The 26,073-nt window shown below is 33.5% G+C and overlaps 1 long non-coding RNA gene across 5 annotated transcripts; it reads right to left on the bottom strand.

Moving 5' to 3' along the window:
• Positions 1-21,051: 21,051 nt before the first annotated feature.
• LOC133823793 (uncharacterized) lies at positions 21,052-24,197 on the bottom strand. 5 transcript variants are annotated; one of them, XR_009888454.1, is made up of 4 exons: positions 23,513-24,197; positions 22,742-23,414; positions 22,107-22,653; positions 21,052-21,291 (listed from the first exon to the last, which is right to left on the bottom strand). It is a non-coding gene; the product is annotated as an uncharacterized LOC133823793 (long non-coding RNA). The 5 variants fall into 5 exon arrangements; XR_009888453.1 differs by having other exon boundaries at positions 22,107-22,869; positions 23,309-23,414; XR_009888452.1 differs by having other exon boundaries at positions 22,107-23,414; positions 23,513-23,584; positions 23,782-24,197.
• Positions 24,198-26,073: the final 1,876 nt, after the last annotated feature.

The raw sequence follows: 26,073 nt of genomic DNA, 5'->3' as shown, positions 1-26,073 counted from the left end.
AAAACCAAAGATGGTTTGTCTAGTCATTTAGATCTTGTTGAGATGGGTATAAGACAATGCTTGGACTTGAAGAAAAGGAAAACGCACATATTTGCCTCCTGCTTAATTTACATTGTCTAAAGAAGAGAAGCAAGCCATATGTAAATCATTGGCAGAGATGAAAGTGCCTGATGGTTATTCATCGAATGTTCGAAACTTGATGTCTATACAAGATTTGAAGTTAATTGGAATGAAATCACATGATTGTCATATATTAATGCAACAATTACTTCCAATTTCCATTCGGTCAGTTTTACCAAAAAGAGTTCAAGATAGTGTGACAAGTGTGTGCATCTTCTTCAATCAATTATGCAGAAAAGAATTGGAAATGAAGAAGTTGAATGCATTGCATGATGAAATAGTTGAAACTTTATGCAAGCTTGAAAAATATTTTCCACCATATTTTTTTGACATCATGATACATTTGATGGTCCATTTAGTAAGAGAAGCTAAGTTGTGTGGGCCAGTTTGGGCGAGATGGATGTATCCATTTGAAAGGAATATGAAGGTGTTGAAAGGATATGTACATAATCACCATAGCCCTGAAGCTTGTATGGTTGAGTGTTATTTAGCAGAAGAAATTGTGGAATTTTGTTCAGAGTACATGGTTGGAGTCAACACAATCAGAATTAGCAAACCACGAAATAACTCGGATGGAGTTGATAGAGGATTACGAGGGGAAATGAACAGTAGTGACCATATCTCGTGTAGAATTAGATCAAGCTCATTTAGTTGTGTTGGAAACAATCCTGAGGTTCAACCATATATAACGTAAGTTATAAATTTAATAAATATTATGCTCATTCTTATGTATAATTAAAATTTTATTGTTGTACTTTGTATTTGCAGTGAGCACATGGAGTTATTACAATCAATGATTCCAAACAAGGTTAAAAATAAACAGAAATGGATTATAGATGAGCATCATAAAACATTTAATCGATGGTTGAAAAATACTATTCTAGCAAGGTTGGGAGAAGAAAACCATGGAGTGTCGACAGAGTTAAATCGCATATCATTTGGAGCAGGTGTTCATGTAATAAAGCACCATGCTTACATTGTTGGAGGAAAAAGATTTCACACAAAGTCAAGAGATGATGCTCGAATGGTACAAAATAGTGGAGTAAGTATTATTGTAGAAGCAATGCATTTCGCTATTACAAAAGACAATAATCCAGTAGCTGATACTATGACATATTATGGGGTTGTTGAAGAAATATGGGAGCTTGATTATTCCTTATATCAAATTCTCCTTCTCAGGTGTTCTTGAGTGGATAATAATGTTGGGGTTAGAATTGATGAACTTGGTTTCACTTTGGTTGATTTAAGTAAGAAAGGTCACAACAATGATCCTATCATCATGGCTACCCAAGCAAAGCAAGTGTTTTACATAACTGATCCTGCTGATGATAAATGGTCAGTTGTTTTACGAACCCTGGAGAGGCAGTTTATAGAAGATGAAAATGACGAAGAAAATGAAGATTTGTTTTATGATAATTTTATTTTTTGACAACCAATACATGAGCAAGTTGAGCAAATCCATGATTTCAATGAAGATGATGATGATGGGGAAGACATTAGAAATAATTTTAGAGATGGAATATGGGTAGATTGTGAATCAACCAAGAAAAGAAAAAGGAAAAGAAAATGTGTCCAGTGAGTAATGTATTAATTTTTATGTTAAATATGTATTTATTTATGTCATAATTGTAGTGTTAATTCTTGTTTATGTGTAGATGACAAATTCTAAAGAGGAGAATACACTAATAGGCGAGGCCCGACAAAGAAGTACAATAAAAATAATCAAAAGGCTAAGGAAATAAGGAGAAATATTACGTTTAATGATAAGGGTCAACCTATAGGGAAAGCATATTGCGAGATGCAGTCGTACCTTAGAGTTAAAACTAGGAGAACAGACTCTCTCAATTATAAGGATTGGAGACAAGTCCCACAAGAATTCAAGAATAAAATATGGGAGGATGTATATGTAAGAAAATATTTTAATAATTTTAATATATTGATCATTTTCATGAATTACTTTGTATTTCATTGATCATTTTCTTTCTATTTCAGGGTGGCTTTAACATTCCAGAAAGTTGGAAACCATAATTAATTAAATGTGCGGGAAGAATGATGAGAGATTTTAAGACCAACATCACTAGTGACTACATCTACCCTTTGGCAAAAGCGGGTCTGATACATGAACTCCAATTCCTTCCTAAGAAATATCCAGAACTTGACCTAGAAGATTGGAGGACCTTTGTTAGCCACTGTTTATCTCTTGAGTTTATGGTACTATTACGTATATGATTTATTAGTTTTGAAGTATTAATAATTGCTTAAAAACTTACCTTTACTTATTTTATGTAGGCTTTGTGGGAAGGACAACGTGAAAGAGCTCTCAAATATATTTTGAGGCATCGCACATCTCGTAGAGGGCTTGCCAATGTTAGAGAGGACTTGGTAAGTAATTCACATCACTATTTTACAACTGTCAACCTGTTATGAAGAATATTGGACTCACCAACTTTAATTAACTAGGTGTATGTTGTAGAAAAATGAACTAGGTGTGGAAGATGTAGAACGGTACCAAGTTTGGATAAGAGCACGAGAAAAGAAGGAGGTTCTTGTCACAGATTTGGACAAACAAATTGAAGCGAGAATTGTAAGTGTTTTAAAGTAATGTAAGAATGGTAAAGTTCTTATAAGTTACTAATATAATTGATCACTAGTTTGTTTCACAGAATGAGCTGAAAGAAAAAGTTAGTAGTGGATAAATCATTGCAAAGGGTCAGAATAACATATTAACACAAGCTTTAGGGACACCTGAGCACCCAGGCCATGTTAGAGCAGTTGGGTATGATATTGTTCTTTATTTGTTGTATTTAACTTTATTCTTCAATATTTTAGTTTTTAAAGAATTGGGTTGATTATTATAGGTCATTTGCAAAGATTTCTTCCGTCTTTGCAAGAAAACCAAAAATAGCAAAAGAAATTACTGATGTTGTTAGTAAGAAAGATGCAGAAATTGCGAGGCTCGGAGCAGAAATTAAAGCATTGGAGAAGGAAAGAGCTAAACAAGCAGGTGGGATAGATGATATGGAAGAACACGACAATGATGATGAGCAGAATGACAAAGAATATCACACATCGTGCATGCAGGATGACGTGCCTCCATAATTTACAACTGATGTGTTACTTTGTTCAGATAATATTCATAATGTGGTGGCAAAGGGTGTTATCATTGATGGGATGGGTCCACTGACTATTCATGGTGTTCAACTAACAAACGAATACATGAGGGTGCGAGTCACCAAAATGTTACAAGAGGATGTTGAAATCCCATGTTCTGTTGGGGAGATACGCTATGTTCGGGATACCTATGATTGTTCATTCCTTGGCCAAAATAATTAATTATGACTGATCAGGTATAAAAGAATTCTTTAATTTGTTACCTATTAAAATAGTTGTTGGACCGTTATTTTAATATTCATTTTACTTGATGTTATGTAGGGTCCTTTAAAAAAGTGACCTCCTATGTCAACAAGCCCATCCAAGGATAAGACGAACTGTAATTCCACATCCAGCCCACATCGGTCATCAGTTGGATCTCACGTCAATCCAGAAAACACTCTGATAGAAGGCCAACCCTTTCCCAATCACTTCATGAATTGCATCCATGTTAGTCTTCAGTTTATGGTGAGAGAATTTTGTAGAGTTAAGGGAACAAACAAAGTAGTCTTAGTTCCAGTGGACCCATCATTCATGAATCATGAGTCAATCTTTATAACTTCATAGGATGTAGAACAAGTTGCTACTTTGCATATGATTGGAGGCTCAGCAATGATATTCAGACTAAGGTATCCCTTCAACTAATTCTTTGGAATGATATGAAATTTAGAATGGTTATGAGTATTGCTCTATGATCTGTTGCATATTTTCATAGTAAATTGAATGTTTACAGGTTTGGATAGTCATATTTATAGGGGAAACTCTGTCAAAAAATTTCAAAAATATTTAACACTTAAGAAAATTTTGCAAATGCATTTGGGAGTCCCTATTTCCAAATCAGCGTGTCTTTTACAAGTTTTTTGACACTGAGCGTCTTAGCATTAATAATGCTAAAGATGTAGAACGATCAACCATTGACTTGGAAAATTGGTTGATGACCATGAATAGAGTTGGTCAACCATACTTTATACCTTGGAACATACGGTAAGAAATACTATAAACTTTTCTTATTTGATTATTCATATTAAAAATTTAATTATTTTATTTAACATGCTTATTATTTTAGGGAACATTGGATGTTGGTGATTGCTACGACAAAAGGAAAAATCGTGTTCTTAGATCCACTAAAAGCACACAAACGTCCTGAAGAAATTGATTCAATGATAATGAGGTAATAAGTTTTAAAAATTTTAAAATATTTCTTAATATGCAACAACTATTGCATGTTACTACATTTTAATAACTTTTGTAATTTTTCTTTTTATATAGTGCATATTATAAGGCTTCTTCCAATGAATTACTCGACAATCCTACAAAGATATTCAATGTTGCATGTACAAAACCAACCACAAAGTCATGACACTACAACAAAATAGGCATTTAATGGCTATATGGGGGAGACATTGTAGACATTTAATGTCTCCCCCTAGGGGAGACGTTGTTGCAGGAGCCATCTAAAGTGGCACTATGACGTCTTCCATGGGGAGACGTTTGATGTCTACAAAGTCTCCCCATGGGAGACGTTGTAGGTACCTATGACGTCTCCCATAAGGAGACTTTGTAGACATTCAATGACTCATATAATGAGTCATCATTGGTTTTTGTATTTTTTTTTTAAATTAAATAATTATTTTCAGTATATTAATTAATAGAATTAAATATATTAATTTTTTTGAAATAGAATTAAATATATTAATTAAAAAATCTAAATTATATGCAAATTTAAATTTTGAATTTTCATTAATAAAACCGAAATGTGTATATCTAATATGTTTTTGCTAGCTAAATATACAAAATTGTAATATTTCTTGTTAAACATACAAAATTAACAAATATTACACTAGCTAGCTAGACATATAGTAAGAAAGAAAAAGAAAAAGTAAAAGTAAAAAAAAAAACCTAATATGTGGGACGATGACTTTGAATTATCGGTAGCATATGGTTCGCCCAGTGTTGTCGCATTTCATTAATCTGTGCTGGTGCATATGGCGTAGTGTTTAGCTATAAAAAATACAAAGTAAAATATATTAGTTAATCATTATTTGATTATATATACTTTAATAATAAATAAATTGTTAACTTTGTATAAATTTATATACATACCTCTTTCTTCAAGTAACGTCCAGGTCGTGAATGTTCAATGTAATCCTTGAACATTCTCATCACATAATATCCACATGCCACATTGTCTGGTTGGTGCGGACACTAATATTTAAATAAAATATCAAGCAATTAATATAAAAAATATTAGTAAAATTCAAGTATAAATTTTCAAAATAATTAAAGTCGTAGTTACTTACTTTCGGTTGCACAATTTCTATATTATTTGGAATCTCGGGAGGTTTTGGTAGACTGGTCAGAAAAAGGTTGAAAGCATTGACTATTACTGCCACAATTTCTTCATGGTTTTCCAGTTCTAAGTTCACCGGGTCACAACAACAAACGTAATATGCATATGGGGCCAATATAATCAACATCCAATGACCACTGCACAAGAAAAACAATACTTGGTATAAGTCTCCAACGCAAATGTTATAAGGACTAAGTACCTGGCAGTAAAAAAATTTTGAACTTACCCATGGTTCCAGGGGACAATCATAAGTTGCTCACTTGATCTTAATTGACGACAGCACTTGAACAGACCTTGAACACGCTCTTCAAATGAACTTCCTTTAGTGGCTACAACATTAGGATTGACAAATAAAAACTTATTTTGGCGCCCTTGTTCTACCAAAAAATTGTATAACAACCTATTAAAAAAAGAGTAGTACTCAAAAATATAATTTAGGAAATTTGTTGTTAAAATAAATCAAATAAGAAAGGTTAAGTAAAAAACTTGTGAGATACCTCATGTAGCAAACGACAACTCCTTGTCCAATATTTTCCATTCGAATAAATTGAAGTATGTCCTCTTTGCATATGTAAAGACTTGAAATATCCTGACCGAATACATCCTCATCTATGCCTGGATTGACACAGTCATCGTCATTCCAACGAGATATAATATTGTATATCTGTTCCAAAGGACTTGTGTCTTGTGTCAGAGGATCACTCAAACGTTGTATTCTTTCTCAGAGTCGTTGTGTTGAAGGAGCAATTGGTCGTTCTGATATGTTATTACTTCTAGAACAAGTCTGTAAAATAATATTAATAATTAGAAAATTTACAAACAAATTGAAATATATAATAACAAATATGATTATATAAACATGATACATCACCTATTCATGTATATCATCAGATACGATGACCAATTCCTTAGGCCATGATATAGGATGCCCAATAGCCTGAATGACTATGTACATATGCTGATCAGGTTTTGCATAAGGAAGAGGTGTCGCCGGCTTAATAGCGTCAGTAATCACCACTTGGTAGTTGTTACCCGACTCTTTGTCAATGAGCTTGCCTGATGCAACAATATTGGATAGCGAACCAATGGCTAACTGACAACTAGGTACCTGCACATTATAATAAGTAGCATTATGTATATATGTGTGTATGCATGTACATACATAGTCATTTTCAACTATCGAATTGAAATTACCTCAGTCACAAATGGTACTGGTGGTTCAGGCTGATAGTAAGATGGTGCTGGTGGGTCGGGCACATAGCAAGATGGCCCTGGAGGGTTGGACACATAGTAAGATGGTGCTTGTGGGTCGGGCAGATAGTAAGATGGTCCCGGTGGGGTTGGAACTACTGGTGGGACTCCAATATTGGATCCTGAACCACTCTGTTGGACCATGAAAGATCTCAACATTTCCTCTTGTTTACGAAAACGTTCTTCTAGACGCGCTTCTTGTTAACGATGTTGTTCTTCTTGTTGACGAAATATTTCCTCAAACTCATTTCTCATAGCACTAGCCGAACCAATATCTTTCGATTTCTCTTTCATTTTGGTAGGTTTCGGAATATCCCAAAACAATGCGAGGGACACACCGTGACCTTTAGCCCGAACACGCCCTCGTGGCTCAGGGGTGCTCAATGCCCTCGCCAACACATCATCAGGGCCTTGGGGTTCCCATTGACCCTCCTCAATGAGTTTTCGATAATGAGCCTGTAAAATAAAAGTAATTTATTTAAGTTAGTTATATTAAAATAAATAGATTATATAAGTTCAATATATATAAAAAAAACTTACAATGTTTTTTCGAACCTCAGCTGCCTCTCCAATAAGTTCTCCTTCTTTATTCTTCGATCGACCCATCGTCCATAAATCATCTCTATCAATATCAGATAATTGTTGCCCAGTCTGTTGTTGAAGAATCTCTTCCACACGCACGTAACCTCCTCTATATAGGTTGTGGTTGTATTTGTTCATTCTTCAATATTCTTGCATTTGTAATCTCTTATCTTTCCACTCTGGTGTTAATCTTGAGTTGAGAAATTCTAACCATTGCTCATCTGTAATGATCTCCTCAAATCCAAATGGTTTCCTAGGGGGAAACTCATCTGGTCTTTTCTCTAAAGCATTAAAGATGTGCTTCCTTGTCGTGTCAGTCTTCCATTGTCTGAACATCTTTGCTGCGTCTTTCATTGTCTGCTTTTTGGAGCTATATTCCAACTGAAAAGTTTTCTGCAAGTTTGAAATAATAATCATATTAAATCACATATTTTAAAATCTTTAAGTAAAATAGAAGTAATTAAATCATACCTTCATTAAATCACATATATGAGTTTTGGTCTCCGCTGGAACTTCGTTCCAAGAGTTACATGTAATGGGCACAATAGTTCTCACTATAGTTACCAACGCTGAAGATCCATTACTTCTTGCGGTACCTATTACTTGACCATACTCATTGAACTTTATAGGTATAATATTTCCTTCACTTCTATTCTTAATCAATTTATTCATCCATGTGCGTCCTCGCACATTTTTTTCATCTGTAATCTCTGGCTCAATATCAGGATTTTGTTGAGGATTTTCCTCATCATCACTATCACCAAAAGGATCTGACATCTGTGAAACATAAAAATCAATATGATAAGTTATATATGTAGAAAAAAAATGACAAACAAAAACATATCATAAACAAACCAAAATCATTTTTGCAAGTATGACAAACATAATTATATTATACCTCACATCAGGTTATCAATCCATAAACCTTCACCATTATCACGTAAACAAACACCATCATCATTAATTTCATCATTACATATTGGTGAAGTAAATATGATTGATTCTTCTTCAATAGGTATATCATGCAAATCACCATCTTTGGTATTCCATTCTTTTGTTGGCGTTGTAAGCACAATTGACCATTGGTTGTTTGAAGAATCATTCACATAAAACACTTGTTTTTCTTGTGCAGCCATTATAAATCTGTCAGATTTGTGCCCTAGTCAATTTAGGTTTACTAATGTGAAACCAAAATCTTCATATATTATGCCACAGTCACTCTTCACCCAATCACAAAAGAAAACAGGTATTCGAGTTGTGATATAATCTAACTCCCAAATTTCTTTAATTACTCCATAGAAAGTCATATCACTTTGAACAAGATTTTTTTCTTTCACACTGGATATTTGCGTAGTTCTAGCGACAAGACTAACACCACTATTTTGTGTGGTTCTATTGGTATCACGCTCCCTAGTATTGAATTGTGTACCATCGATTACATATGATGAAAACTTGATGACTCTATAAGAAGGGCCTCGAGAGATCCACTTAACAATTTCTGACACATTATTTGATGTATTTTTCAATTCATTGACAACCTATTAAAAATAAAACTAGTCAAACAACATACATTACTATATAATAAAAATAAAATCAAAAAATCAACATAATATACCTTATTTTCTATCCAACTATTAAATGTACGATAATGTTCGTCTTGAAACCATTTGGAGTTCCTTGACTTTGATGGAAATTTTGTCTTGATCCAGTTAAAATGTTCCCTTCAAAATTACATATGCTGTTAGTGAACTAATTGTGAAAGTTATCACATATTTACATTGCATATGCATTATATCTATGAAGATAAACTTACTCGATATAAGGCTGAATTTCATTAATATTTTGCAATACTAGACGATGTGCTTCATCTAGTTCATCCTGACTCACTGCTCAAACAACACTACCCCGACGACTCTGAATCTCAGCATTATTAACTTCATTTACCCCAATCCTCTGTACACTAGCCATGTATTCGGAACAAAATTCAACTGCCTCTTCAGCAATATAACATTCCACAATGCACCCTTCTGGGCGACTTCTATTTCTGACATACCCCTTAAGAATCTTCATATATCGTTCAAATGGATACATCCATCTTAAATAAACGGGACCACAAAATCTCAATTCTCTAACCAAGTGAACTGTAAGATGAATCATTATATCAAAAAAGGAAGGTGGGAAGTATTTCTCCAGCTCACACAAGACCTCAGCAATTTCATCATGTAACTTGGGTAACTTAATAGGATCAATCACCTTACAACACAATGACTTGAAAAATAAACATAACCTTGTGATAATCTCTCAAACTTTTTGAGGTAAGACCGAATGAATTGCCACTAGTAGCAAGTGTTGCATTAGAATATGACAATCATGAGATTTCATACCACTCAGAGTACAACTTTTCATGTTTATCAATGATCTTATATTTGATGAATAGCCATCTGGAACTGGAACTTTGACATTAAATAAACAGGAACAAACGTCCTTCCTTTCATCTTTAGTGAGGGTGTAAGCAGCAGGAGGCAAGTATGTTCGTTTCTTATCTATTTTCGGAGTTAATCCTTCACGTATACCCATTGCAGCCAAGTCTTGTCTAGCCTTAATTCCGTCCTTAGTTTTCCCAGGAATATTCAACAAAGTTCCAATCAAACTATCACATACATTTTTCTCCATGTGCATAACATCTAAATTATGGCGTACAAGTAAGAATTTTCAATATTCAAGCTCGAAAAAAATAGATTTCTTTTTATAACAACTTTTGGGCTCTTCCACAACCTTAGCCTTCCCACGACCCTTCCGCTTTGTAGGTGTACGAACTTTAGGCTTACCTAACTTAAACATGATTTTAGACATCTTCTCAAGTACTTCACTCCCATTTAAAGGTTGAGGAGCCTCCTCAAACTCTTGTTTGTCGTTGAATGCCTTTTTCCAAGTTTGATATTTATGCGTACTAATCAAGAACTTCCTATGACCCATATAACATACTTTTTAGGAGTGTTTTAAGTATTCAAAACATGTTTTTTCTTCACAAATGGGACAAGCCTTATATCCTTTCACACTAAACCGGATAAATTTCCATAAGCAGGAAAGTCATTGATAGTCCACAACAATACAGCTCTGAGATTAAATTCTTCTTGCCTATACGCATCATAAACCTTAACCCCTTCTTCCCACAAAGTTTTCAAATCATCAAGAGGCGACAAATATACGTCGATGTCATTACCAGGTTGTTTAGGTCCCGATATCAACAATGTCAACAAGGTATATTTTCTCTTCATGCACAACCATGGGGATAGATTGTAAATGACAAGCATAACAGGTCAACAACTATACTTACTACTAAGAGAAGTGTGTGGATTAATCCCGTTAGTCGAAAGACCTAGACAAATATTACGAGATTCATTTTCAAAACAAGGCCACTTCAAATCAACCCTCCTCCAAGCTAGGGTGTCAGCTGGATGCCTTAATTTACCATCATTTATTCTCTCATTAGCATGCCACGATAAATTTTTAGCATGTTCGGCATTTCTAAACAACCGGATGAAACGAGGAATAGGAGGAAGGTACCACAAGACCTTGGCGAGTACTCCTTCCTTGACATCCTCACCATTTCTTTTCTTTTGCCATCGTGACTCACCACAAGTAGGACACATTTTTTTCATCTGCAAAATCATTCCGATATAACATGCAATCATTAGGACATGCATGAATTTTTTCATATTGCATGCCCAATGAGCATAATGTTTTCTTTGCTTCATAAAATGAAGTTGGCATTTCATTACACTCCGGCAACAAATCATTCAAAAAAAAAAGTAGATCAGTCATCCCTATATCACTCCAACCGCGTTTAGCTTTCAAATTGTACAACCTAAGGAGTGCGGATAACTTTGTAAATTTTTTACAACCGGGGTAAATCGGTTTCTCAGCATCACTAAGTAGTGTCTCAAACTTATCTGGGTCTACTCCGAATCCATAATGTGCGTCATCAATCATATCATCTAATGCATCACAATTCTCCTCTACTATATTCCTCCTTACTTCATTGGGTCTATTGGTGGAGTTGGCGTGACATGCATTCTCTCCCCATGCATATACCAAACCGTGTAACTTTTGTCGATTCCATTGAAAAATAAGTGTTGTTTGATCTTACTAAGATCCATTTTCCTTACATTTCCACACTTAATACATGGGCAACAAGTAAATTTTAGGTCTTTCACATTTTCCGAACAAAATCTTAAGAATAAATCGACCCTGTTTTTATATTCCACGGATAACCTATTCGCTGACATCCATTTTCTATCCATATCTTCTCCTATGTCTATAAAAAATTAAACAATAAAAACTACATAAGCATACGGCCGAGCATATGAAAAATTGGGCAGCATTTCTTCTATATTAGTAACCTAGCCATCAGTCAATCTTATCAAATCCAATCAAATAAGCACAACATAATTCAAATATAATAATAGAATACATAATTCTAGACAAAATTGGACAGCATTTCCCCTATAATAGTGATCTAACCATCTGTTAACAACAAGTCAAACAATTCAAACATCACACAATAAGTTTCTTCCTTATAGCTCCATAGCACACAAACAAATTTTCCAGAACCTACTTCACTAAAACACACAGTTCTCAACCTTCCATTATCACCACAACACACAATTTTAATCTCAGAACCTACTTCACTATGGATGAATATTTAAGATATTCAAACTTCTCTAACAAAAATTTAATAATACTAAAACGAGAGATAAGATAATGTACGTACCTCTTGCAATTAATAGTCCTAGCTAGAAAATTTACTTCACTTTGCAATGCACTTTGCTATTAAATTCACAACCAACAAAATTGAATTAATTAATAAATAAGAAATTACTAAATAAATAAATAAAACATAATATATATAATCAACCTACTTCAATGTTAATAAAATAATTAAAATATAAATACAAATACAAATATACAATTTTTGAATAAGATAATAATATAAATAAAAAAAATCATAAACATATATACTTGAATTACTTATTTCTATACATGCTGTAACGCCCTGGCTACCCCAGAACAGTTACGGTGAACGGTGGACCGGAAATTTGACTCGTTACCCGAGTCCTTTGGTCAAAAACGTGCTCTAAGTGTAATTAACAGGTTAAGGTATAAAACCAATAAGAAGGAAATGGAGATTTTATTACAAACTGCTCTGCAGAGCTAAACAAAACATTTACAAGTGGTTCTCAGTTCAAAATGGTTATTATAGTTTTAAATTTACAATCCCGCCGACCTAAGCGGCAAAAATAGGGCAAACCCCCTAGTTCCTCTGAGAACACCATGACCGTGGCGGTCAAGCGGCCGCATATGTACACACCACCACATCAGCTCTCCACTCAAGGCTAGGTGAGCTTTTCTTTCCCTTTACCTGCATCACATAGCACCCATGAGCCAAGGCCCAGCAAGAAAACATAAAACTTTTCAATAACATTATCAAATGATTATCATTATAATCATACTGAACATAAAGCTTTCAACAAGCAAATGAACATCACATGATTTTAGCGGGAGAGTGGCTGTTAAGTAAGCCACTAGCCTCCAAGCTCTGTTTGTTCATCGACCCTCAGGGTCGGTCAGGCATTAATGCTCCTTGAGTCATTCAATGCTAATAATCGATTAGATCTAATCTCTATTGGCTTGCGTGAACCACGCTAAGTCCATCCTTGACTAATAAGTCAGCGCTGAGTGACCAGTGTCCAGTATCACCGCCGAACCTGACTAATAAGTCACAGCTGACACTAACACCTTTGCCAATTCTGACTGACAAGTCAGTGCAACGTGACCAGTGCCCAGTACCACTGCCGAACCTGACTAATCAGTCACAGCTTCACAGTTGATACTAGCACCTTTGCCAAACCTGACTAATTAGTCAGTGCTATGCACAAGCGAACAACATACGCTAAGCATCCATATTCAATCCGTGTCCATATTACACAATCAGCATGCCTTACAAATATCCATGCATGTCACACTTGGGGTGCAGTTTTCTTACCTCCGGTTCGAGCAAGAACAAATAAAAGAGTGACCCTGAGAACGATCAACTTTTTGGTCCTTTAGCGGTTACCTGGTCATAACCAAATTATGGGATTCCATCAATAAAATGAATAATACAAGGTTCCCAAACCAAAACCTAACCTCCGGGACCTCAAACACTACCCAAACGGGTAGTAGGTTCAACCCCGAGGCCTTAAACTTGAATCCCCATGCTAAAAACTCCTCTTTGGCCAAAAATGCCTTAAGGGCCGCGGCCCTCCTTGGCCATGCCGCGGCCCACCCCTCAGACAGAGGCGCCTAAACCCAGCAGCCCCCAAGGGCCGCGGCTCACCCCTGCCATGCCGCGGCGCAACACCCAGTTCAGCCAAAAACCCTGTTTTTCTTCCTCTACGATTTCTCTTGGAACCAACCCTTCAAACCCAACTTAAACACCACCCAATCCTCTTTCAAACACCCATTTAAACCCCTAAACAACACTCAAAACTCTCCCTCATCATAACCCAAGACAACCCCCTAAAACCTCCATCAATTCCAACAATCCTCCATAAAAACTCAAGCTGAAACTTATCATTAAAACAGGGCAAAACCAGAAAAACAATTGATAAAACTCACCTCAAACCTGGAATTGAACCCTCTCCAATGGCTGAACCAAGTCTATAGCTTAAGCCCCTTGATTTCCTAGCTTAATTCCACCCCTTGAGCTCAAAATCTCCAAAGGAGAAGCAAAGAAAATGAAGAGAAGGGAAGGTACGGGAAGGATGAAGCAAACTCTGTTTTGGGTTCTGTTTTACAGCCTTCCATACATCATATATATCCATATACCAAAAGACCATAATACCCCTAGGTCTTTAAAAGTCTCTAAAGTCAACTCAAGGGCAATTTTGACATTTTCCACCTACACCGTTAATGATAATTAACGCTTCCCAATTCCCGCTAATCTCAATATTCTCAAACACCAATATTTCACATCCCGTTACCTTTTAATACCCGGTAACACTCTAAACATTAAAAGCACCCCGAGACTCACGCCGAGCCCCGAGCTTAAGCCCGTTATGACCAAACCGATAATTAACATTCCTTGACCGTCTCATGCCAAATGGCTTGAACAAACCCACATCATAATGTGGTCTCAAATTATATCACCAACATGTGAACAAATAATCAATTTACCCTCAACGGGTCAAATTACCATCACACCCCTATATAAAGAAATATGGACACATATGCATGCATTTCACATCATATCATAATATAATTAACATATACATGCATTTAATCAATTAATAACATAATTAAGCAAGTACGGCCCTCCCGGCCTACTGTTCACGCCGTTAAATACATCGAAGAATTCGGGGCATTACACATGCAATTTAGTATGTAAATTAAAATTAAATTATTTTCCTTATTTTAGACACACATATATATATACTTAATCAACCTAAAAATTTAATTAAAAAATCTACAATTTTCGAATTAAATAGTAAAAAAAATAAAAAAAATAGTAAATAACGTGGTATAACTATTAAATCCCAATTGTGTATCTCAAATCTTCATTAAAATCATTTTTCAAACTTTAAAAAAATATTTATAATAAACTCACAAATCATAAAAAAAAATGCAGAAAAATAATTATTTCTATCATTCTAACTATAATGCATTGTTTTAATAATGAAATCATATCTCAAATCTTCTTCAAATCAAGCAAATATTACCCAAAACCGCAACCCACAATACCCTAAAATCTCAATATTAACCCATTATAATTCAAGAAAATAAATAAAAATATATTATCATAACTATTATACATTAATTAAAATGAACAAACATACCTAAAATTAGTTTTTGGAGGAGAAAATCGGCCAAAATCGGTATCAATTTCGCCCATAATCACCCACAATACCCAAAACCGCAACCCACAAAATACCATAAAATCCCAATATTAACCCATTATAGTTAAAGAAAATAAATAATAAAACATTATCCTAACTATTAAACATGAATTAAACTTAAAAACTTACCTGAAATTAATTTTCGGAGGAGGAAATCGGATGAAATATTGCCCAAAATCGCCAAGAAAATGCCCAGAAATCGCCTCTGGTTCGTCTGGTTCGTGAATGGCTTGGGGAAGAGAAGATATATAGGGGAGGCCTCTAACTTCTTTCCTGGGAAGACGTGTACACATCCAACGTCTCCCCTAGGAAGACGTGTACACTTCCAACGTCTCCCCTGGGAAGACGTCCGATGTGTACACGTCTTCCCAAGGGAGACATTGGATGTGTACACGTCTACCCAAGGGAGACGTTAGAGGGCTCCCATTGTCAGATTTAATTATTTTTTTTTCTACTTTTTAATTTATAACAAATAATGTCTCCCACTACTTTTAATGACTTACCCACTTAGTCATAAACAATAACTTTTAATGACTTGCCCCCTTAGACTTGAAATATCCCTAAATACTTTTAATGTCTTACACCATTGGTGTAAGTCATTATAGAGTGTCATTAAATGTCAATTTTGTTGTAGTGTGAATGTGGTTTTTATGTGTTGAAGTACATTAGAGATCTTGTACGGGCATCAAATGCAATAGAAACCCTAAAAGAAAAAGTAAGTTTATTTTTTATAACTTATTTTGTTATCGATAACCTATAAAATAATCAATATTGTTATTAATTAATTTATATTTATTAATTTTACAATTTGATGGGAAGAAGGAACATAGTGAGATTGCAGACCTCTTGTCAATCCAACACAAATAGTTAGGTCAATTGATGACATACATTTATTAGTAAGCCTATTTTGTTTATGAGTTCGTTTAGTTTTATGTAAATGTATTAATGTTAAGGCTAGCTATCTTACTTAAGTACTTGTGTTTTATTCTTATGTATGACATTTCAAATTAATGAAAGTTAGCATATTTTCATTAAAAAAAAATTCATAACTAATTCCAATTGTAAAAATATATATAACTACAAATTTATATAATTAGACCATTTAAAAAAATTAGGGTAAAATATATATATAAAAATAGAATTGGGCCATTTTAAAATAATTAGAAATAATTATTCCAAAAGAAGGGGGGGGGGGGGGGGGGGGGGGGCTTTCTACTTCAGCTATTATGTAAAAATCGAAGTAGCTAAGGAGGTTGTATGGCTTAGGAAGTTTTTGGGTGATCTGGAAATTGTTCCAAATATGGATAAACCAATCATACTCTACTTTGACAATAATGGAGCGGTTTCCAACTCAAAAGAACAAAGAAGCCATAAGAAAGTCAAGCATATAGAGCGTAAGTACCACCTCAGAAGAGAGATAGTACACAGAGGGGATGTAATCGTTCAGAAGATTGAATCAGCAAACAACCATGTTGATCCCTTTATGAAGACGTTGCCTGCTACGAGTTTTGATAGTAATTTCTTAGATTTAGGATTGCACGACATGTCTCATCTGCTTTAGGGCAAGTGGGAGACTTTTGGGATTTGTGCCCTTAAAGTGTATTTCTGTGTAAACGATTACTGTTAATTAAATAAAGTTAATATTTTGCACTCATATTTTTATTTAATTATACCCGCCATTTATCATGAAGAGCAAATATTATTGATGTAGTCTTGAGTTAAGTGTATGTATAATGATATATATACAAGAGGATTTAATTCAAGATAATAATATAAAAATTATCTGTAATCACTAAATAAAGTGGGAGCTTTATTTAATAAAGATTATTAGTACGGTCTATCTTCTGTTTAAGATGGAACAGTTTATCCAGACTATTAAGTTTAGCGACACAAAGAGATACATGTATCGTATACAATATAGATTGTATTGGACTGGGACACGATGAAAGAAAGAACTTTTGATAATCTCCATTAAAATATAGAAGTTCAACATTCATCGATTGATGGTTGTTTGAGACTAAACCTAAATCCTGAAGTGAGTAATGAACTCATATTTGTGCTTTTATGACTTTTGACTTATCGGGTAAGGTTCAATATTCCTACGACAGAATTTCTGAAATCTTGGAGTCATAGAACTACATGTGGATGGGAACATACTTCACATATATGGAATCTGCTCCTTACTTATATGAAAGAAGATTAGTTGTTCCTTTGAGTGTTGATTCAGGGCTTGAACCTAGAACGCTCAATTTCTGTTTGAGAACATAAATTTCATTCTATCATCAAATTTATAGAATAATGTTCATTAGAGGATCAATGGAACTAATTGATAAATACATAATTAAAGAGGTTAATGGACATCAAGACCTAGTTTTAATTATGAACAACTAGCAGAGGGTCGTAACTCATGCAATGACTAAATCAATGGATGAATTTATAGTTATAACTACTAATAATATAAGACTCTAGTTTTGAGAGTTTAACTATGAATTTCTAGTGGAATAATTCGTAGTTAATATATTGATTAATGGAACTAAGAGTTAGTGAAATTAATCAAACTATTGGAGCTTAGAACTACGAGTCCATACTGTCCCCATACTAGCTTGATAACATAGAGGTGGGATTTTGGTATTAAAAGGAAAAAATTAATAATAATAAAGTATTATTTTTAATCTCACAAATTAATATTATTTGTGAAATAATATTTAAAAGATAATTTTTATTGAAATTAATTTAATCATATTTAATTTTTAGGTATAATTGTATGCTACATAAAATAATATGATAAATGCCCAATAAATAGCTTTTTATACATATAAAATACCACAGGGCCCAAAGCCTTGTAGTTGGCGCCAACCACAATCCAAAATTATTGTGGTCCACGCAGAGGCATAATGTGATTAGAGCTAGGTCTTCTATTGATTGTTATATTAATATAACATAACATCATGAGAAAGAGATATCAGATGCAAATAACGTTATTTTCCAAGAGAGAAAAATAGAGAACTTTGTTCTCTCTGTAATGTAAGAAGAACCATCTCTCATGTGTTTGTTGGGGTTTTATGCCCTAATTAAAACTCAATTTCTTTGTAATCTCATTTGATTATCAATAAAAGAATAGAAATTATTTTTTGACTTAGTCAATCACTTTGCTCACATGTTTTATTTTCATGATTATTTGTTTAATATAAACTTCTATTAAATCCCGAGCATATAGCTAATCGTATTTATAGTGACTTAATCAAAGTGGAATATAAATATGATTATATGTTCAAAATAAGTTAGTCCTAAGATTAGTCAGTGCACAGGATTTACACTGACTTGCCAATTTACGATATGATCTACTTACACATCACAGTGTTATGTTCTTTCCAAAACATTAGCAAAGTAGATAAGATCGGATGTATTTGTTACATCAGACTGGACCGATATTGACAGTTGATAAGATAAGTAAACATACCGTTATTATCTATTCTAGTCATATCATATAGTTGACCATAGGTCAATTCAATCTCAATTCTGAGTGGTTAGCATTCTAACTGATTGTATTATTTGAGTTCTTTGACTTATTCGTTACCAGCTTACCCTACAGACTATCCCATACTTACATCTTGGGAACTCGGTAGTATAATTGAATGGGAGTGTTAATCATAGATATGAACATCTATAGCTTCTGATGAAGAAGTGAAACGATGGTTTCCTTTTAGTTTGGTTCAAGGTGCTAAATGATAGAGATCTCATTTCAGTAATTAATATTAGTTTACTGGTATATCATTTACAAGGAACTAAGTGTTTTAAGGATAAAATACAATGATGGGTAAAACGGTATTTTAGTCCTATCTCATTGTAGATCATCTATAGAGGATTGAGTGACAATTATGGTTGTAACAATGGATAATTAATAGCGTATCTATATTTGTTATAGAGCGTTCTATGAATTCAAGAGTGCAATTTCGAGTTTTTAGTAGAGTCACGAGGAATTAATGAGTTAGTAAATTTATTTGTTAGATTTATGATAACTTATTGGAGCTTGATTTCATAGGCCCATGGTCTCAATTGTACCTTGGATAAAATCATCTAGATAGCCTCAATTAATTGATTTAATTATTAATTAGAATTATCAAAGTTGACCAGGACAATTTTGGATAGTTTTACAGAGTTATGCAATTTTGAGAAAAAAAGAGAAATTATCGCAGATTTATTAATTAAAATAAATTGGTATCCAAATTAATAAATAAGTTTAAATCAATGTTCAAATTATAAATAATTAATTTCATAAATGATTTAAATAATTATTTAATTAATTAAATCAATAGAAAATAATACATGTCTTGATTTTAAGTCCAATGGGCTTATAATCAAATGGAAAATTTCATGGGCCTAAAGCCCATGATAATTTCGACCCAAGACTGTTAATTGGATATTATTGTATTGATTTTTTTAATTAAATTAAATGACCTAATTGAGTCTATAAAATGAGTGCTTAGAGAGAAGTCAAAAAGGTTATGATAAGTTCACAAGTCACAAGTTAGATTTTCTGATAGTTTTTAGATTTTCTCTAAACACAAGTTCTTTTCTAAGCCTCTTTATTCTTTTCTCTTCTTCTCTCTGTATCTATCTCATGTGTTGATAATTTCCCACTCTAGTCTAGGTAATTCTAAGGATACTTTGGAAGACTGAAGAAAACTGAAGATCGGTTGAATTTATTGATAATACTCTACAACAGAAATGATACAAGGGTTAGAGAAACTGAATGAATGACTCATTCATTCCGCTGCGTATATTGTAAGTATTCTTATCATTGTTTCTCTTTGAATTTAATTTTAGAAACATGTTCTAGGTTATTAAATCTAAATAAAAATAAATATAGATCCTATATAAAAGTTTCCTAACAGTGTTGAGATTCAAAAGTGTGTTCTTGTGTATCCTACTAAATAGCATAGACATCCACCTGTCTCCTTCTTTTTGTGTGAGCCATATTATGGAAGATGGTGGGTTAGGAGGCTAAGACGCTATTTGATCTATACGTGTTCTACATCTACAAAAGGTATTTGTAAGTTTCTATTTTATTCAGATTCATGCACATGAAAAGATCTCATTCTAGTTATGGTTCCTAGAGTGATTTGTTCTTATACTTTAATAATTGTTATTATTGCATTAAAATACAATCTCATACTTCCGTTGCACTGTCAATCACATGATCAAAAACCAACAAGGTGGACATAAGTACTTTATTACCTTTATTGATGGTTGTTGTAGATTCACATATGTGTACTTGCACTACTACAAAAACAGGTTTTCCCGACAGTTTTTAACTGTCGCTATTGAGCAATGACGATAGTCGACTAACTGTCGTATTTTCCTATGCCGGCGTAGAGGTAGCTATGTCGACAGTTAATAAGTGTTTTCGTTACTAGCTACGCCGACAGTTAATAAGTGTCGTCGTTGCTGGCAGCGCCGACAGTTAATAGGTATCGTCGTAACATTAAATTTATATATATAAATAATAATTTTTTTAATATATATTTTTTAAAACTTTTAATTATATTTTTAACAATTGAAGTTTAATATAAATTTAAATAAAAAAAATGCTCACATAATTAATTATTATTGCCATAACTTGTAAAAAAAAAATTATATTTATCATAATAAAAATTAATATACATACAAAATCTATTCATTCAATTGAAATGTAAATAATACATTAAATCCTCATGAGACTAAATAATTCTCAATAAAAAATCATTATTATCAATGTAAATAATACATCAAATCCTCACTGTACATAATTCTTACAAGCAAGAAAGAAAATAATACCCAACAACTTGAAGAATTTCTTGTTGCCTTGATTCTCTTATATAATTGTCTTGGTTCTCTTAAATATCCAAGTAGAGTTTTAGCCTACAATACAGAATAAACACCATTAAAGTCAAACCAAAACTAAAATAAATAGAGAACTTAAGGTTGCATTAGAAATAAAAAGGATGACTGGTTTTTAGTCACAAAAATGATTTATATAAAAGTTGTATTTTTCTTATCAAACAAGATAGCCTCATGGCTTAAGTAGTTAGTCTTAGTTCTTTAAGTAAGTAATATGCATCAGATTCTAAGTCCATAGTACTTAGCAAGAAAAGAAAAGAAAATATAGTTATAAATAAGAGCACCGAGAACATAAATATAATAGAACATTAATATGTAACACAAGGATACTAGATAACATTTGTTAAAGTTGTTAAAGTAACACAACGAGCATACCAGACAAAGTTGTTAAAGTAACACAACGAGTTGTGAATAAGCCTAATCCAAATTTATAAATCTAATTCACATTTGAAAGTCTACGCAAAATAGAAAATCATAATTCAGCTTGCAAAACAATTTTTTTTTTTTTGCATATGATATATAATTTAGTATACAATTAAATATGCTAAGTCGATTAGGAAAAGCATGCAACAGAGTTGCAAAGTAACTACACAAGAGTCCGTAAATTTCTAGAAAAATGAGTAGCACAACGACTGCAAATCAGAGATCTCCAGATTTTAAAAACTTACAAACAAGGCATATGACAGTCGCAGAGCAGTCTAATAAAATCACAGCTCAACTCATTATACTAATTAACTCTCGATATACTATGAACATACACAATTACATTTTAGTTTCTTAACTCGCAAATAATTTCAAAACTCAAAATAATTAAAATTTGAGATAGGAATTTATACCATAGCGCTCAGGATAGTGCAATGGGCTCGGGATAGGAATTTATACCATAGCGCTCGAGATAGTGCAACACAGCACATGCTGATGGAGACTGCTCTGGTGCACCTTGCATACCTGAAAAACCAAATTCAGGTCAAGAACAGGAGCAACAAAAATAGTTCACAATAGAATGTTGAAATTGGAGAACAAAAAATGAAAATGAATAGTATTTCCGTGTAGCAGAGATTGTTCGTGAGAACTTGCAAGGCATCAGCATTGAACTTGTTCTCATCAAACAAGACATGGTAATGTGTGGGGCGGCTGGTTCCCTATAAAGGTTTATAAGAAAGAACTTTCATTAATATTTCCTATTAATAAACAAAGACAAGTTTCCGACCGTTGGTTGAAACAAAAGATAAAGCAAAGCATAGACAGAGGCAAGCATGCCCATTATTTTGATTGAAACAAATAACAGTGCAACAAAAACATCTCAAGTCTTCAAACCAAGATAATAATGTTAATTCTGAAAGAAGAGACGAATCGCCGACCATTCATCAACACATCCTAAACCTATTCATCATTTACACACCAATCAGAAACAGTTTATAAAATCCAACATATCTAAGAATATCAATATAAGTTCTTAGTTCTTAACTACCCCATCAGTGGCGAGAACCATGAATTGGTCTTTGGGAGTGAGACGATGGTAGGTGACATCAGGGACAGCAATGATATATGTGCTCTCCCCTCATCAATGTGCGCCTTTATTTCTCCAACGATAACGATCTGATCTGACTACCTTGTTACTTTTTCTATACCATTTATTTTCTATATACAAGAACCAGATAGATTGATAGATACATCGTTCACCAAAAAGGAATATTACCCAATAAAAATTGGATACTTTAATTATGATGAGTGATCATACACCAGAATATACTAGCTTCCTACATACATATATTTAATATATATATATAGATGATACTTCTACCGTCCATAGTTAAAAGAAGTATCTGCTAATTTGTGCTGGTGTAGAGAAACAAAATCAAACCACGCCTAAAATATTTGTGATTGTGATGTAGTGCAATTCATTTTTGCAGTTAAGACTATAGACATTAAAAGAAGGTTTGGCAGGTTGGGCATTAGATTAGAGTAAACAAATTTGGCTTATTGAAATTTGTGTATAAAGCTTAATAATTATTTTTGAGAAGGTACATTAACTTACCTTAATGTCATCCATCAATCCAGCAAAATCTAACCCCTTAGATTCTGGGTGATAGTAATGGAAAGTCCTCTGAGGAACCTGGACATCTCTCCAAATGTTATGATGGCTGTAAAATATTGGAATCATATAATCAGAAATAAATCCAAAGATACAAATGTTATTTAAAGTTTTGAGCATCAGTAGTGATTTTTAAATACAACTCACTTTGACCATGTTGGAATTGGTATATAGATTTGGGAATCAGGATGAAAACGTTTCTGGAAGTCTGCAAAAATCCTACTTGCACACACATACACACACATATATATATACATACACACATCCAGTTCTTAGTTCACAAAACAACCATTGAATCCCCCAAATTCGCTATGATGCGATCTTCCCCTTGTTTCTATTTCATCGTCAATACACACACACATATATATATATATATACATACACACATCTAGTTTGAAATTTGAAGCTTTGTTTACCTGTCTAATGATGACAACGGCGGTGGTTCCACTACAAGCTTCGGACCTCCATGGATTCCGACTAATACCCTTTATTTTTCCGACCACTAGTAAGGCCGATCCTTGGGTGGGTTTTGAAGCTTAGACCATGAGGAGTATGGTGGTGATGCTGGTTAAACTTGGGGAGGCTCGGGGTAGTCAAAATCTTGCCGGAAAGTGCAGGAGGCGGACGGCTTCGGACTGTTGGTTGACAGCCCTGGGTGGCGCGTACTGTGGTGAGCTCGCGGGGGTCAACGTTTCGAGGGCTAGTGGTTCGAATTGGTTGGCGCGTGTACGGCTCTGGCGATGGGACGACGACCGTTTGGGCCTGGCTGAAGCAACATAGTAGTGAGAGAGAGAGAGATTCGGGGAAGAGAGGGAAAAGAGGGAAAGATTTTTCTTTTTATTTAAACTTTTCTTATTTATTTAATTACAAAAAAATCAGATTTTAATATGTAAATTCATTTTTAATTAATACAATTTTTTTTATTCAAATTAAAAGCATCTTGATATTTATTTCCAATAATAATATACTAATAGGTGATCAAAATTTCTTTTATTTTGATTCTCATTATTTAAAATATAAATCTTTAATTCTTGATAAATCTCATCATTTATAAAATTTAAAGATTTCCTATTAATTATTTCTCAATAAATAATAATACAATTTAACAAAAGTAAAACTTTTTAAATTCAATCTATTCTCCATTTCTAAATTTTGATGTCATTTATTAATTATTCCAAGAAATAATACATAATTTGAGACATAAATAAATCTATTATCTCATTATATACTTAAATTTAAATTTTAATGTAAAAATTATTATAAATACAAAAGTAAAAAATATGAAAAATTTAGGAAAAAAATTAGTTTAAAAAGTTTTTAATAAATATATATAATTTTCATAAATATATATTTAAAAAAATTTAGTTTATTTTTAAAATTAAATTATTTATTAATTATATTTTTAGATTTTTTCTATTTGAATTTCGACGACATTTTATAACTGTCGTTATTGGAATTCTATTAACTATCGGCGTTGAAGTCAATAACGACAATTTTTAACTGTCGGCATTCGTATTGAATAAACTGTCGGCGTTGGGGTCAATAGCGACACATTTTAACTGTCGGCATTGGCCTCGAATTAACTATCAGCGTTGGGGTCAATAGCGACATATTTTAACTGTCCGCACATTTATCTCGAATTAACTGTCGGCGTTGGGGTCAATAGCGATAGTCAAAAGCAACAGTGACAGTTATTAGCTATCGTCGTTGGTCTCTATGCCTACATTTTTTAACTGTCGGCGTAGAGTCCCGCTAAGTAATTACGACAGTCAACAGAGTTGAATATCGTGGTTGGGTGTCGGGAAAGCCCATTTTCTAGTAGTGTTGCTTAAGAATAAGGATGAGGCCTTTAGCATGTTTAAAATCTATAAAGTCGAAGTTGAAAATCAATTGGAAAAGAAAATTAAAGTGATTAGAAGTAATAGGGGCGGTGAATACTTTTCCAATGAATTCACTTTATTTTTGTGAAATGCATGGTATAATACATGAATGTACAACGTTGTACATATGTTGAAATGATACAGCGGAATGAAAGAATAGAACATATGTTGAAATGATAAATGTTGTGCTATTACATGCAAATTTGAGTTTTGCATTATAGGGAGAAGCCTTGTTATTTGCTTGTCATATTCTAAACCGGATTCCTCTAAAGAAAAATTAAATTTCACCATATAAGATATGGAAAGGAAAGAGACCTAACCCAGGGTTTCTCAAAGTGTGGGGATGCCTTGCCTATTACAAGGGCACGAAGCCTAAAAGGACCAAGTTGGGTCCAAGGGCAATTAAATCTGTATTTGTAGGCTATGTCTCAAATCACAAGGCCTTAGGATATTAGACTTGGCGTTTAATGTGATAAATGAATCAAGAGAAGTTGAGTTCTTTGAAAATTTATTGTATAGTGACAATAAGCCTCAAGAACAGATCTCAATAGAAGGAACTCAAGAGGAGTTACCTTCAAGGGTTTTAGAGCAAACAAAATTGCCTAGAAGACGTCAAAGGCTTAAAGAGATCGGATCAAAAGACAAAATCTCTCAAGTGGAGACCCTTCACCTAGTACAGGGAAATCACAAGGGAGAGACTTGGAAGTTATCCAATGATGCTTCAAGTAAAGGATGATCCTAAAAAATTCCAAGAAGCCATGTCCTCAAGGGACTCTACTTTTTGGAATGAGGCAACAAATGATGGGATGAATTCAATTATTCTAACCA

The sequence above is a fragment of the Humulus lupulus genome, chromosome 3 (genome assembly GCF_963169125.1).
Source record: "Humulus lupulus chromosome 3, drHumLupu1.1, whole genome shotgun sequence".
Classification (NCBI taxonomy): domain Eukaryota; kingdom Viridiplantae; phylum Streptophyta; class Magnoliopsida; order Rosales; family Cannabaceae; genus Humulus; species Humulus lupulus.
This window is presented reverse-complemented; position numbering and strand designations above follow the sequence as displayed.